Below are 16,931 nucleotides of genomic sequence, written 5' to 3' on the forward strand. Positions count from 1 at the left end.
GCACATGCAAAGATAAGGAACATTTTCCAAGCAGTAATAAGGTCTTGAATACAAAAAAAGCAGCAAACCAGAGCATTCCAGCAAGAAAATGAGACCAGACGGGTGTGTCCAAAGGAATACAAGCCAGGTTTCACCAACTTTTTATTGAGAACAAACTGGATGCTTTTATGAGAATCCTAGTACATAATAATCATAAATGGATAATAATTACGTTTAACATTTGGTCCTTATTCCATATGTGGATTCAGTCATTCTCTGTCATTCTGTTGTTTTCATGAAATCTGTTCATGAAAGTTACATAAGCATCCTGTATTTATTACAGAGAGCGACCTGGAATGGTTGTCTTCTCCCTGCTTATGGAAGTGACAGGTCTGGCGACACTAGCTGAATAGATGTCAGGGCATTTATTTCTTCATCACATCCCACATTCACCAATTTTAACTCTATTCAGAGAATTCCTCTTATGGTCCTGACCAGTGTGAAAAGTAAATGATCAGCCACTTCAAATACTGTGTGGATTTTCTTAAATAAGGAGACAAATCTCTAGACTGCCTTGGGGAAAGTTTCAAGCTGTATAATCTCTGACACAGATTGGTCCTCCTCCCTCTAATACCTGAAAGTATTCTAGAACTGAGCAATGTTTGGGCCCTCACTTTAATTGCCTACGATTCAGATGTGAACTGGTGCTCCCCCAGTCTCAGATGTCTGGGTAAATTCACCAGTTCCACATCTGTGAAAACTCCAGGCCTTGCTTTGATTTCTGCTGATTCTCAGAGTCGCTGACACCCTCACGGTACCTCCTGCCTCTGGCTTCTGGGTCCAGGTGTGCTGTCTCTGCATTAGCCTCTCTCAATCCAGGGGTAATACTCAGCCCCTTGCCATTTTACACCAAAAAATTCACTCTCTAAGCATTTCATGAGTAATACATTGTACTGAAGTTTGGGGACTCATGGGTGAGAGTGCATGGGTAGGTAGGTCATGTCGCATTACTTAGGGCCTCACTAGGTCCTAGTGGCTCTCTTTCCTATTTCCCTTCATCCCTCATTATCCCTGGAAGCTCCATGATCTGCTCCCTCTGTTAGCCAAACTAACCCAGGTCCTCTTAGCTCCTACCTCTACCCTTCCACCAAAGACCCACAGAACAAAGTGTCCTCTATTTAACAAGACCCAGGCTCCTTAGAAGAAAGCTAGAAATATAAATAACAGCAACAGCAACACCTATTCATCTGCATGTATTTACTAGTGGATTGAGATCAACTCTGAGTCTCTGCCTCCATCGAAAGGCAGCACAATGTTTTAGAAAAGGAGCTGAATTTAGAGTCTGCTCCTTGGTGTTAGAGCCAGCAGCACCCCTCACTAGCCATGTGGAAAAGCCAGCAATCCATTTCAAGCCTCAGCTCATCATCTGAAGAGTGAAGATGTTACTAATGTTTTGGATCATTATGCTGATCCGAGGAAATAGTTTATGCAGTGTACTCTGAAACATTAGAGCAGTGGTGCCCAGAACATCTTCAGCTTTTCCAGACTGAGGAGTGCTGCTGGCATTTAGGGATACTGGGTGTCCTGCATTGTGGGGAGATTCTATATAACACAGAACTACTGCATTACCATAGCATGCCCATGGAGAAACACTGTATCTGAGCACAGTGTGAAGGAAAAGTATGTGACCTCTGAACTTCTGCCTTTCACACAAAATGCAGATGGATTGATACACAGTGCAGATGATTCTTTAAAAAGATTTTCCTCATTCTGAGTTATTTTAGCCCAATCTCTGTTCTAAGGTGATAGTTTCTCTGGTATCCAATAATACGGCCAACGTTTTAATTACAATCTTGAGCTTTCTTCTATAAGGAGTGCTTCCACTTAAGATGTCTTTGTTTAATCTTTCAGTTTAAACTATATTATACCCTCCAGAAGACAAAAAGAAGGAGGAAGAATTATGGAATAGAGGACAGGGGAATTTTCCACATGGTGAATGTACAAGGAAGCAGGTGATGCATGCATTGATCAGCTATTGATGCCAAGTAGTTGTCTTTTTGTGTGTGTGTAATAGTCAGGGTAGTCCACAGCACTATACAAAAAAGATCATGAGGGCTTCCCTGGTGGTGCAGTGGTTGAGAGTCCGCCTGCCGATGCAGGGGACACGGGTTCGTGCCCCGGTCTGGGAAGATCCCACGGGCCGCGGAGCGGCTGGGCCCGTGAGCCATGGCCGCTGAGCCTGCGCGTCCGGAGCCTGTGCTCCGCAGCGGGAGAGGCCACAACAGTGAGAGGCCCACGTACTGCAAAAAAATAAATAAATAAATACAGATTTTATAAAACTTCTTAGAATTTTTCGAATGGGAATTATAAAAGTCAAATAGGAATGATAAAGAAAATTCTACTTTCAGGTAAAGTGTGTCAAAGTTTTATGAAAAATATTCTTTGTTGTGAAAATAATGAGAGGAAAGAATACCTGAATTTCTCTAAAACCGCTAGTTCTAGTTATGCAATTGTCATTTTGGTAGTATTAACAAGAAAACACATTTACAATTTAACTGCAGTCATCTGTCAAATAGGATAGTATAAATGTTGCATATGCATTAGGTTGAACATTACTTATGTATATTTTAAAATATAGGGTTCTTTCATTTAAACTTTTGATAACTTGGACTACACACTTAAGTCTTATTATAATACTCTATAACCATTTGGAAACATTTTTCTTAACTTCTGGCCCTGAAATCCATTCTAATGCCTTTATCAATAGTCACTGTAAGCAAATGAAATTAGTATTTTTTGGCCTTAATATGAAGTTCAAAACTTAATATATTTGAAGGTGTGATGAAGTGACACCATCTTTCCATTTGTTTATATGGTCTGAAATCACAGTTCTGCACAGTGGACAGTTTTCTCTCTTCAAAAATACATGTTGACAGATAAGAATTGGCTTTTGAAATTCAGCTTGACATATTGAACAAATATCATCCACATCTGAACACTGTCTCTTACTGGCAGCCACTTCGTAACTTGGTAGTGTAAAAAATATTGGCAGTTATTAACAAATCGAAGGAGGAAAACCATATGATTATCTCAATAGATGCAGAGAAAGCTTTTGACAAAATTCAGCACCCATTTATGATAAAAACCCTCCAGAAAGTAGGCATAGAGGGAACTAACCTCAACATGATAAAGGCCATATATGACAAACCCACAGCCAACATCGTCCTCAATGGTGAAAAACTGAAACCATTTCCACTAAGGTCAGGAACAAGACAAGGTTGCCCACTCTCACCACTATTACTCAACGTAGTTTTGGAAGTTTTAGCCACAGCAATCAGAGAAGAAAGAGAAATAAAAGGAATCCAAATTGGAAAAGAAGAAGTAAAGCTGTCACTGTTTGCAGATGACATGATACTATACATAGAGAATCCTAAAGATGCTACCAGAAAACTACTAGAGCTAATCAATGAATTTGGTAAAGTAGCAGGATACAAAATTAATGCACAGAAATCCCTTGCACTCCCACACACTAATGATGAAAAATCTGAAAGTGAAATTAAGAAAACACTCCTATTTACCATTGCAACAAAAAGAATAAAATACCTAGGAATAAACCTACCTAAGGAGACAAAAGACCTGTAGGCAGAAAATTATAAGACACTGATGAAAGAAATTAAAGATGATACAAATAGATGGAGAGATATACCATGTTCTTGGATTGGAAGAATCAATATTGTGAAAATGACTATACTACAAAGCAATCTACAGATTCAATGCAATCCCTATCAAACTACGACTGGCATTTTTCACGGAACTAGAACAAAAAAATCTCACAATTTGTATGGAAACACAAAAGACCCCGGATAGCCAAATCAATCTTGAGAAAGAAAAATGGAGCTGGAGGATTCAGGCTCCCTGATTTCAGGCTATACTACAAAGCTACAGTGATCAAGACAGTATGGTACTGGCACAAAAACAGAAATAGAGATCAATGGAACAGGATAGAAAGCCCAGAGATAAACCCACACACATATAGTCACCTTATCTTTGATAAAGGAGGCCAAGAATATACAATGGAGAAAAGACAGCCTCTTCCATAAGTAGTGCTGGGAAAACTGGACAGCTACATGTAAAAGAATGAAATTAGAATACTCCCTAACACCATACACAAAAGTAAACTCAAAATGGATTAAAGACCTAAATGTAAGGCCAGACACTATAAAACTCTTAGAGGAAAACATAGGCAGAACACTCTATGACATAAATCACAGCAAGATCCTTTTTGATCCACCTCCTAGAGAAATGGAAATAAAAACAAAAATAAACAAATGGGACCTAATGAAACTTAAAAGCTTTTGCACAGCAAAGGAAACCATAAACAAGACAACCCTCAGAATGGGAGACAATATTTGCAAATGAAGCAACTGACAAAGGATTAGTCTCCAAAATTTACAAGCAGCTCATGCAGCTCAATATCAAAAAAAATAAACAACCCAATCAAAAAATGGGCAGTAGACCTAAATAGACATTTCTCCAAAGAAGACATACAGATGGGCAAGAAGCACATGAAACGCTGCTCAACATCACTAATTATTAGAGACATGCAAATCAAAACTACAATGAGGTATCACCTCATACCAGTTAGAATGGGCATCATCAGAAAATCTACAAACAACAAATGCTGGAGAGAGTGTGGAGAAAAGGGAACCCTCTTGCACTGTTGGTGGGAATGTAAATTGATACAGCCACTATGGAGAACAGTATGGAGGTTCCTTAAAAAAACTAAAAATAGAATTACCATATGATCTAGCAATCCCACTACTGGGCATATACCCAGAGAAAACCGTAATTCAGAAAGACACATACACCCCAATGTTCATTGCAGCACTATTTACAATAGTTAGGTCATGGAAGCAACCTAGGTGTCCATGGACAGATGAATGGATAAAGAAGATGTGGCACATATATACAGTGGAATATTGCTAAGCCATAAAAAAGAACAAAATTGGGTTATTTGTAGAGGCGTGGATGGATCTAAAGACTGTCATACAGAGTGAAGTAAGTCAGAAAGAGAAAAACAAATATCTTATACTAACACATATATATGGAACCTAGAAAAATAATACAGATGAACTGGTTTGCAGGGCAGAAATAGAGACACAGATGTAGAGAACAAACGTATGGACACCAAGGGGGGAAAGTGGCAGGGTGGTGGTGGTGGTGGTGTGATGAATTGGGGGATTGGGATTGACATGTATACGCTGATGTGTATAAAACAGATAACTAATAAGAACCTGCTGTATAAAATAATAAAATAAAATTCAAAAAAAATATTGGCAAAACCCTGTCTGAAAGTTTTTAGGTGTGCAAAAAAGTCTAGAACTTTTAGTATGAGGTAGAGTAAAGCCAGCAATATCCCAAGAATCCATCTAGTTACATTACCAAACTCCCCATAGCTTATAAGGTAACAAAACCAAACTGGTATGGGAACAAAAGTTTGGTAATAGCGACATAATTCTTCTAAAATCATATACCAGTAACCCTTGGATTTAAAAGGCATGATTTATCACAGGATATTGAATATAGTTCCCTGTGCTATACACGGAAAAGAATATTAAAAAAGAATGTCTATATGTGTATAACTGAGTCTCTTTGCTGTACAGCAGAGATGGGCACAACATTGTAAACCAACTATACTTAAATTTTAAAAATTAAAAATATGAAATAAAAGAAAAGGCATGATGAAAGAAGGCACCAGTAAAATAGGCATTTTAAGCCCATGAAGAGGAATTTCAGAATGAAGTCTGTAATTCCAGCAATCGAAGCACTTCCCAGAACCTCGAATGGGGTCTAGAGCAGGCTTTTTAAAAGTTAAGCTATAATAAAGTGACTGAGAATAAAAGGTGTAATATGAAAGAATGGAAAATCCTACTATGAATACCAGTAACCAAGCACACTGAATCTCTGAGCACCTTTCTCTTAGAAAAACCTGATTTAAAATGTTTCTGGTTGCATGTATAAAAGTTGTAAGTAGCCCAATTCCAAGGGCAACTCCTGTTGTATGCTGTATAACAAGTTTGACACCCAGAATCAAAATAAATAGAACCCCTTGAAGTTCGCAACCCCTTGAAGAGATATCAGAATTGTGAGAAGGAGCTACTACCATGATCTCCAGACTCCGTGTCAGTATCATCAAGCTGCCTTGCTTCATGGTGGAGGTGACTCTGTAGCGACTGTGTACACGATCCTGGGTACAGCTCTGGACACCTGACCTTATATTTCTGGAGCTTGGGTTTTCAGCACATTCTTTAGGTATGGAGTTCATCTGGATATGAACATCTCCAGAATCAAAACAGGAGGCTTCTCCTATCAATCTTGTTTGGACACATGGGAGGCCAAGGCATCTTCACTGCCTGCAGCTCCTGAAGGACTGTGCAGTTGGCAACCGTTGGCTTGCATGACCCTTGAATACTTTTCTGTGATACAGATTTCTTTGCTTCAGTGCTCTGTCTCCTCTCATGACATTGAGTGGACCGAGGCCCAGGTATCGATTGCAGGAACAGCGGGAGATGCCGCCTCGAGGCCTTCAGTCAGGGCCATCACCTTCAAACCCCATGACCAACAACTCCAGCCCTGCTTGACAGCCAAAATAGTTGTCTCTCCAATGTCTGTATAACCCAGTATAAATAACTGTTGAACTAAAGGAAGTACAGATTTCAAGTACCTTTCCCATCCCTCTCTCTCAGTTTTTGATAAGCAAGGTAGACATAAATAGGGCCCAGACCCCCAGACGCCCAGGAGCAACACAGTTCTGATCCCCTGGCTCTCCATCTGCCCCTGGTGTTATTGAGAGGCCTAACTAACATTTATAGACGAGACTCCTGATTTGCTGTTCTGGTCCCCCACCTTCACTCCCCCTGTATCCTCAGGCATAGACTTGTGGCTGCTACTCCTACCATGGAGGTGGTCCACATGAGGTAGGGCAGGGAGGATAGGCATATATTGCCCTTGGGTCAAAATCTAGATGAAAATTTGCATTCCTCTCACTGACTCTGCATTCCAAGGATTTAATGAGCTGTTTTGAAAGATGCTTGATGAAGTGATATTTTCACATAGATATTTTACTATTTATATAAGGAGAAAAAAAAACTGGCCTCTGTGGGCTTCAAGAGGAACATGCTTCAAACGACAGTGGGAGGGCCTAGCTGGCTGGGAAGATACAGGATCTGTAAGCCAGTTGTGATTCTATCTCCAGTCAACAGAGTGAACCACAAGTTTTGTTCTCAGATCACATCTCTGATTACTTTGACAGTGTCACTTCTCCCTCTGAAATCTTCAGTGACTCTGTATGCTGATAGAAATATTCCAATTTCCTTAGCCTTTAATCGAATCTCTCCTTAATTTGAGTCCAACCTGCTTCTCTAGTCTTCTTTTAGCTCACTTCACAAATCTTACACCTCAGGTCCCTTCAAAAACAAAAAATAAACAGAAGAACTTGTCCTTCCCTGAAAACAGGCTTTCCAGCTAGTTCAGCTGCTAATTAACGAGCAAGTATGACCCTGGCTAATCATTAACATCTCCAAGTCCCAGCAGCCTAGGTTGTAAAATCCGGGGGCAAGGCCTGGGCTGATGAATTTGTCACAAGTTGCCCAAGTGGATCTAACACACAACAAAGTTTGTGAACATCTGGGCTTCCCTGGTGGCGCAGTGGTTGAGAGTCCGCCTGCCGATGCAGGGGACATGGGTTCGTGCCCCGGTCCGGGAGGATCCCACATGCCGCGGAGTGGCTGGGCCCGTGAGCCATGGCCGCTGAGCCTGTGCGTCAGGAGCCTGTGCTCCACAACCAGAGAGGCCACAACAGTGAGAGGCCCGCGTACCGCCAAAAAAAAAAAAAAAAGTTTGTGAACATCTGGACCTAAAACCTCCTCCACTCTGATTTTCACACGCATTAACCATGCACTGCAATTCTCTGCCTCTGTGTGTTTGCTTACTAAAGTACCTTTTCCTTGAATGTTTCGCTTTCCCTCTAATTAACCCCAGTACACCTGTGTGTACATGTACGTACACACACACACACACACACACACACACTCACACACAATTAAGGTCCCTCAGGATGAAGTCCAACACCACCCCCTCCAAAAAGTCTTGCCTGTGGGCTAAGCTTGCCTTCCTGTGCTCATTCCTCAAACACCTCTACCACAATCAGTCTTAGTTCTCAGTGGGTTTTGTTTAACGTACCACTGGTAGACTGTAAACTTCCTGAGCATAAATATTCCTTCCTGTTCATTCCTCATATTCCATGTTATTCATGGGAATAGCTCATGAGAGTAGGTTGAATTGAGTTAAATTGACATGAATCCATTGAAAGACATCTTAGTGAAGGTGACTTGTTGGAGGGTCTTGGGAAGATTGCTGGTTAGGGTGGAGGTCCTGTGTCTCTCTGGCTATCGTGAAAACTTGACCAATCACATTCCCTGTCTCTATCCACACGTGATTGTGGACTCAGAGTAACAAGAAAAGCGCAGCTGTTTTTTGTCAAAATCAGATGATTTTTATATCTGTAATCTTGCAGCCAGAGTGGTTGAGCCGATATATTTAATGACTCACTCTATACAGACGAAAGTTTGTTCTTGAGAAATGAGAAGGGGGGACCATTAATCTTTTCTAAAATAAACAGAGTCATAATCTGAAGTCATAATCATAAACAGGCTCTTTAATCTGAAGAGTAGAGATCCTGAGCTGAACACAGCACCCAAGGACCCGCCAGATTCCGTGGGAGTGAGGAGGGCCCAGATAATTGATTGTGGGATCCTCTCCCTTGTGGTCTCTGAGGAACATTCACAGTATCACCAGATTTTAAAGGTGCTTTATCAAAGTAACTGCCCCAGCTTCATGAGAAAGTAAAGCTTGTCATCGTCTAAGGCCTTTGGGGGACTTGCTTTTCTAAGCTTGCTTCTAAGCTTTGGGGTGCCCACTGGGTCAGCATTTTGCTTTGGGTTGCCTACCCCTGTGTCATATCCATGCCCCTCCCACCCCAGCAGCCCCATCCACAAGTTCCTGCTTCTCCCCGAGGCATGGGGGAGAGAGGCTCTGTCCTCTGCTTTCCTAGTACTCACTTATTCCCTAATCCCTGAAATCTGGCCAACGTCCCCCTCGAGGTCATGAAGCATTGGCTTTCTTTGCTGCCAACCAGGCTCAGCAGTCTCTTTCCGAAATCCTGCTTGACTTTTCAAGGGCATGTCAGATTTCTGGACTCCCTTTGCTGCCTTGGCTTCCAACGTGATTCACCTCTGCTTCTCTTCTCTAGCTTTGTCTGATGCCTCTTTCTTGCCTGTCACTTAAATATTGGCATCCCCACACTTCTTTCTCAGGTCAGCCTCTTTTCTCCCTCTACATTCTTCTTCTTTCTTTCTTATTTTAACTGAAATATAGTTGATTTACAATATTGTGTTAGTTTCAGGTGTACAGCATAGTTATTCAGTATTTTTGCAGATTATATTCCATTAAGGTTATTACAAGATAATGGGTATAATTCCCTGTGCTGTATAGTATATCCCTGTTGCTTATCTATTTCGTATATAGTAGTTTGTTTCTGTTAATCCCATACCCCTGATTTGTCCCTCCAGCCTTCTCTCCCCATTTTGGTAACCACAAGTTTGTTTTCTGTATCTGTGAGTCTATTTCTGTTTTGTATATACATTCATTTGTATTATTTTTTAGATTCCACATACAAGTGATAACATACAGTATTTGTCTTTCCCTGACTTATTTCACTAAGCATAATGCCCTCTAGGTCCATTCACTTTGCTCAAATGGCAATATTTCATTCTTTTTTATGGCTGAGCAATATTTCATTTTTGCGTGTGTGTGCGCACGCGCGCGCACGTGCACGCACGCATGTGTGTCACATCTTCTTAATGGAATCATCTGTTGATGGGCACTTAGGTTGTTTCCATGTTTTGACTATTGTAAATAGTGCTGCTATGAACATTGGGGCGCATGTATCTTTTTGAATAAGAGTTATTGCTGGGTCATATGGTAGTTCAATTTTTAGTTTTTTAAGGATTCTCTATGCTGTTTTCCATGCACCAATTTGCATTCCCACCAATGGTGTAGGAGGGTTCCCTTTTCCCCAAACACCTCCAATATTTGTTGTTTGTACATTTTTCTGATGATGACGATTCTGACAGGTGTGAGGTGATACCTCATTGTGAATTTGATTTGCATTTTTCTAATAATTGGTGATGTTGGAACATTTTTCATGTGCCTGTTAGCCATTTGTATGTCTTCTTTAGATAAAATATCTATTCAAGGGCTTCCCTGGTGGCGCAGTGGTCGAGAGTCCGCCTGCCGATGGTGGGGACGCAGGTTCGTGCCCCGGTCCGGGAGGATCCCACATGCCGCAAAGAGGCTGGGCCCGTGAGCCATGGCCGCTGAGCCTGCGCGTCCGGAGCCTGTGCTCCGCAGCGAGAGAGGCCATAACAGTAAGAGGCCCGCATACCGGAAAAAAAAAAAAGAAAAAGAAAAAAAAAAAGTCTATTCAAGATAATGTTATTTATTTTCACAGAACCTCGATGCTAAGGGTTCTCAAACCTCAACCCTGCTACAGGCTTTTTTTTTTTTTTTTTTTTTTTTTTTTTTGGGTACGGCGCCCTCTCCCCGGTGTGCCCCCCCCCGCCGCAGAGCATAGGCTCTGGACGCGCAGGCTCAGCGGCCATGGCTCACGGGCCCAGCCTCTCCACGGCACGTGGGATCTTACCGGACCGGGGCACGAAGCCCTGTCCCCCGCATCGGCAGGCGGACTCTCAACCACTGCGCCACCAGGGAAGCCCCAGGCTCATTTTTTGAATGCCCTGATGGACATCATTTGGACATTCTGTTGGTATTTCACACTGACCATTTCCAAATCAAATGGATTATCTCTGATCCACTCTCACCCACCTACCCCTCTTCAAATAGTCTCCAGTGCATATTTTCCATTTTCTCTATTTCCTATAGTAGCACCACAGTCATCCCAGTCACCTTGTACTCTAAACCCTGGAACATGTGTGACTCCCAACCTCTTTTCCATTCCTTTCTCTGACATGTCACTATTTACCAAATTCTTAGAGTTCAGTCCTCTAGATTCTGTATCTGAATTGTTTCTAATAAGACATTTTTCCTTTCCATATCCACAACTATAATTCAAGCTCTCACTATGTTTGTCTCACAGTAGCCTACTACTGGTGATCCGACTTCAAATGCTGTTCAAATTAAAAAACCCTTGACACCAAGACTCAGGGGAGCTTCCCTGGTTGGCAACCTTTCACATGTGTTGTCATACATAATTGCTGGGAAATGAAGTGCATCCGCATGCAACTCCACTGGGAGGGGAGAACTGGAAGCTTGTACGTGGTTTCTCCTGGACTGCCTCCCATGAACCTTTCTCTATGCTGATTTTAATCTGTATCCTTTCACTTTAATAAACCATAACTGTGAGCATCTGAGGGTAGTCTTGGGCATCTCCAGTACAACACATCATTCACAATCTTCAAACCTTTAACTTATAAATTGCTAGTGACTTCTTCACAACTGGTTACAACCCACCAGCAAGTCCTAACACATGGGTTGTACTTTGTGAGGGGAGAGACTATGTCTTTCTATCTTTTCATCCCCTAATGATTCCATGAACACAAAGCGTCCTTCTTATTTTGATTTTGCCTCCCATGTAGGTCTGTCTTTAAAAAAAAAAAAAAAAAAAAGTACTGATTTTAGGGACTTTCAAGAAGTCTGGTCCCTGATTTAGGGATGTCTCCTGATAAATCAGTAAGATGACTTCTGATTATGACTTGGGCTACCATGAAGCTTGTCACAGGGAGAAAATTCTCTGGAACAGGCCAAAGAAAGTTTTCCTGACCATATGATGGCTATATATTTTATTTAATTAGTTTATTTACATTCTTGAGTCTCATGCAAACTAATGTTTATTTTTATTGATATGGATAACTCTAATCACCTAATCACCAGGCACTGCCAATAATGAGATTCTGAGTCCTTGAGGGAGGGGTGGACCCTCACATGAAGCCACCTAATTGAGGGCCTGTAATGTGAGGACATGTCTGGCTCCAGTGGGCCCTTCCTTAGACTACAGCACCACTATTCCCATCTCTGTTATGTCTCTCAATTTCTCTATAACTCATGTCTTTTTAAGAAATAAGATGTGGGCTTCCCTGGTGGCGCAGTGGTTGAGCGTCCGCCTGCCGATGCAGGGGACACGGGTTCGTGCCCCGGTCCAGGAGGGTCCCACATGCCGCGGAGTGGCTGGGCCCGTGAGCCATGGCCGCTGAGCCTGCGCGTCCAGAGCCCATGCTCCGCAACGGGAGAGGCCGCAACAGTGAGAGGCCCGCGTACCGGAAAAAAAAAAGAAATAAGATGTAATCTTGAAACAAGTGAGTTGCGCTTCATGGTTCTGGTCTCCACATTCAGATGACTCTGAAAGAATTGTACTTATTTTTTCAACAAATCTGGTTTACCCCAGATCTCTACAGCTGGATAAAAAGACAATGTGAGAGTTTTTCCTTGTAATACTGTGCCTGGCCAACTATTCACCTGGTACTAGAAAATTGATCTTCTTCTAACTCTAGCAATTCTGTGTCTCTAGGGATTGCTTCTCAAACTTTAATGAGCATATGAGTCACTTGGAGATCTTTGTTAAAATTCAGGTTCTGCTTCAGCAGGTTTGGGCTGGAGCATGAGATTTTGCATTTTTAAAAGTCCTCAAGTGATGCTAGTACTGATGAAGCACATTTTGAGTGCATGGCGTAAAGCAAGGCTCTGGGGAACAAACATAGGTAGACCAGGTGGTCACTTACACACTGGGATTGAAGGGGCATAAATGAAGATTCTCAGTCCTCTGCAAAGTATCCATCCCACAACCTGTCATTCTACCATCATGGTTTTATGCCTTTGTCCCTACGAAATTTTTCTGGTCCCAGGAATCCTGTGTTAAAATGTAAATTCTCTTTGATGAAAACATACCTTAAATCCAGCTAATACGTTAGCAGGGATCCCCTGCAGCCAGCTGGAAACAAAGATTAGCAGTCGGGCCATGAGGAAGGTTACAGTACGACCTTGCAGCACTTCAGAAAGGGATGCTTTTCAAAAGGAAGGAATATCAGATAGGGATGCTTTTAGTAGCAAGTAACAGAAAACCCAATTAAGGGTGATTTAAGGAATACAGACATTTACTCATCTCACCTAATAAAAAGTTGAGCAGTTCAGAGTTCTGTCATATCATCAAGAATCCATGTTCCTTCTGTCTTCTAACACCCAATTTCTCCATCTTTGGTTATCTACTTTTAATTCTTGTGTTTATTGCCTCATGACCCCAGAATGGCTGCTGCAGTTTCAGGCATTACTTTGAAAATGGAAGGAAAGGAAAAGAGCTTTGCAAGCCACATCTGTGACTTTTACTAGGAAAGCAAAATTCTTAGCAGAAGCTTCAAGGCTTCCTTTAAAGCAATCACTGGCAAAGGGGAATGGGATTACCCTGGGCTTAGATTAAGACACACTCCCCTGAGGTTAGGAGAGGGGCCTACCCTTCCCAATAACAAGACAAACCCACCTATTACAAAATCAGAGAGTGAAATGTGGGGCAAATAGCACTATTAACAGTGCCTGCCCAGGGAAGAAACCAGTTCATACTCGTAAGGGAGGCAGCAGAACACCGAAGCCCAATCTCACCAGTGCCTCAATCTGAGCTGGGTCCAGCCCTACACACCTCCTATGTCTCTCTCTTTAGAGCAGGAATACTGGTTTGACCTTTACTTCGAGTTCAAAAGGCTGTGTTGGAGACGGAATGTATGGTGAGTGCTTGGTTAATATTTGCTGACTGATCAAAACAGGAATGTTAAAAGAGTGATTTGAGGTGTGAAGAAAGAGACGTGGAAAAAGATGTTCAGAAGTAATGGGTCTAGCTCTTTGAATAAAACAAAGCTTCTAATAAAAAACTTTATCTTATTTAAACCTCGAAATAATCCTGTGAGGTAAGGATTATTTTCTACATCTTACAGATTAGAGCTCAGAAAAAAAAAACTTGCCCAAAGCCATGTATTTTCTAACTGGAAGATTTGGGATTCCAGTGAGCTCTCTGATTCTAATTCTCTGTATCCTCACACCAATACTTAAACATTCAGGCGAGGGACTTGCTCAGAATCGTCATCTTGTGAGTTTTATACACTTGTTCAAAGGGCTCTGCTTTGCTGAAAATGTCTTTACACCCCCTCCTTTGGAATTGCCTTTGAGCCCACTTACTGGCCACATACATATGTGCATGTGCACACATACACACGCATACACACATACACACAGAGAGAGAGAGAGAGAGAGAGAGAGAGAGAGAGAGAGAGGGCTGTGTTACTTTAAGGCGGTTACATCTCAAAGCCATGAAGTTCCAGACCTACATTATCAAACATACAGCTCTAACTTGGAACACATCTTGCTTTTCCCCTTTACCTCTGCCTCTGCTCCACTAGTCATTGTTATCATCCGCCTTTTTCAAAATTATTATAGGCTTATTGAGAAAACTTTAGAACAGGAACAAAAATTCACTCTGGGGCTACATTAAAAATGTTCAGCATTGTGTTTGCCTTCTTCAATTTTCTAGTAATTTTCCTACATTAGATCTCTATTCACTCCAGATACAAAAAGCTTTCCACTATTTCATTGGGTATATTTTCTGATGGGACTCCAGCTCAGGCAATTACAGGATTCTAGTGGAGGGCATCTCATTTGGGCCAGCTTGTCTACTGATTTGTTTCTGCCTCCATTGATCAGATTTCTTTTGAGATGCCTCCAGCAATTAGGCATTCAGACCCTTGAGGCAAGGATCAGTGCTAGGACCCCCAACAGAAACAGATGTCTGGGAAACATATCCTATTCTTTTAACTTCGGGCTCCTTGGTTCTGCCTAGTGGGGAAATTACTTGGCTTCTGTTAGTGCCATTGGTCTTCCTCAGCCTGCGTATACCTGGGCTGGGCTGTCTGTCCCCTTTTCTGAGCTACAGCAAGTATTTGGATAGAATGAGAATGTCCCATTCCTAGGCACAGTTTTCATAAACACTCATACACAACATCAAGTCGACATGCTAGATTTGCACAGCCTTTTCAGGAGAAATAAAAAATAGATAAGGTCTGGGCTTCCCTGGTGGCACAGTGGTTGAGAGTCCGCCTGCTGATGCAGGAGACTGCATCATGCCCAGTCCGGGAAGATCCCACATGCCGCGGGGCGGCTAGGCCCGTGAGCCATGGCCGCTGAGCCCGCGCGTCCAAAGCCTGTGCTCCGCAGCGGGAGAGGCCACAGCAGTAAGAGGCCCGTGTACCACAAAAAAAAAAAAAAAATAGCTAAGGTCTTTTCTAAAGTGCTGAGTTATGGCAAAAGGAAAAAGGGAAAGATGGGTATAAGTGTGTGGAGAGAGGAAGGAAACCAATTCTCACTATGTGCTGAGAACAGGCCTAGGCATTTTGGTATGTTATGTCTTTCCATCCTCACAAGCCCGGGAAGTAAGTATTATTTTTCATATTTTGCAGATGGGGATATTGAGGCTCAGAGAGGCTAAGAAAATTGGCAAGGTCACACAGCTTACAAATGGAAAATCTGGGATTTGAATAGTCTGTCTGAGTCCATAGCCTCCTTCCATTACAGTTTGATGTTTTGAACACCTAGGACACTCTTTTGGAAAAGGCGTTGGAAATTGACTCTGTCCTCCTCCTTCTGCTATAGATTCCAAATTATCTCAATGTCTCCAGCAATAACATATAGATGATGACCACTGGAGTAAAACCACTGTCCCAGCATGCTGTGGAAAGCCAAGATATGGCATTTTTAATCCTTTGGCTGCAAAGATTGGAGCATAGGAATATAAAATTCATGAAGACACAGGCCCAAGATGAATGAAGATAGCCCTGGAGATTCCTACACTGAAGTCCTAAATGAACTTCCCAGGCTCCAAACTCTAAGAATCCTTTTCCCTTAGCAGTTAAGGGTTTCAGTCTCTGATCTGGCCAGACCTCTGGTCCAGCTTCAAGCTCCCTCCTCCCATACACAGGCGAAGCGCCAGAGCTCTGCCAGGCTGGGAGTCACAAAGCCAGGCACAGAGGCAGCCTTGGCTTTTCTGGGAGCCACATAACTGGGAGCATCCCTCTCTCTTCTTACATTACCTCCTTTTCGAATACATCTTCTGACTCTACGTGGGTATAACCTGCAAGTCAGCAGCAAGCTGAAGCTATTCATCAGGTCTGGCTCTAAAAATTAGTTGTTTGGGAAAAGCATTGATGCTAAAAACAATTATTGCTGTGCTTCACCTTTCTATACCCCCATCCTATCATCTAGACTCATTAGCACAAGATATGTACCTGTGTTACACACACACACACACACACACACACACACACACGCACACACACATAATCCAATTTTATATGAAGATATATATTTCCTTGTATTTATATCTGTATCTACAATCCTAGGCCAAGTGAGTGCTCTACCCTCTGAAGAAGCCCTCTGGCTGTTAAGTCTAATTTGATGTGATAAGATTGGAGGTTGTGGGGAGAAATTATAGAAAACTCCTTGTGACACTTATCAAGTCAGAGAAAAGCCCCCTGAGGAAGTGGTGGGGAGGAATAGCAGAAGCAGGTACTTTTGAGTGGAAGAAAACTGGGTCACAGTCCGAGCCCTCCACTGACCATCTGAATGGCTGTGGACCTCTCTGAGCTTTAGTACCCTCACCTTTTAAATGGGAACTGCAGTCTCTACTTAACACTATGTTGGGAGAATTAAATAAAATAACCATTGTATGGCAGCTATGATCATTATTATAATGATGACTATTTCATGCCTGGTGACCAGGCATGGGGCAGTAGGTCACTAATGTCGTGCACCTATTCTTTTCCATTTCCCCTGTAAAACTCTGG

The 16,931-nt window shown here is 42.2% G+C and overlaps 1 pseudogene; it reads right to left on the reverse strand.

Annotated features, from left to right (window-relative positions):
* Positions 1-2,800: 2,800 nt before the first annotated feature.
* On the reverse strand, positions 2,801-6,542 carry LOC103074661 (RING finger and transmembrane domain-containing protein 1-like; annotated as a pseudogene).
* Between the last annotated feature and the right edge of the window lie 10,389 nt (positions 6,543-16,931).

Source organism: Lipotes vexillifer, unplaced genomic scaffold, assembly GCF_000442215.2.
Source record: "Lipotes vexillifer unplaced genomic scaffold, Lipotes_vexillifer_v1.1 scaffold810, whole genome shotgun sequence".
NCBI classification, from domain to species: domain Eukaryota; kingdom Metazoa; phylum Chordata; class Mammalia; order Artiodactyla; family Lipotidae; genus Lipotes; species Lipotes vexillifer.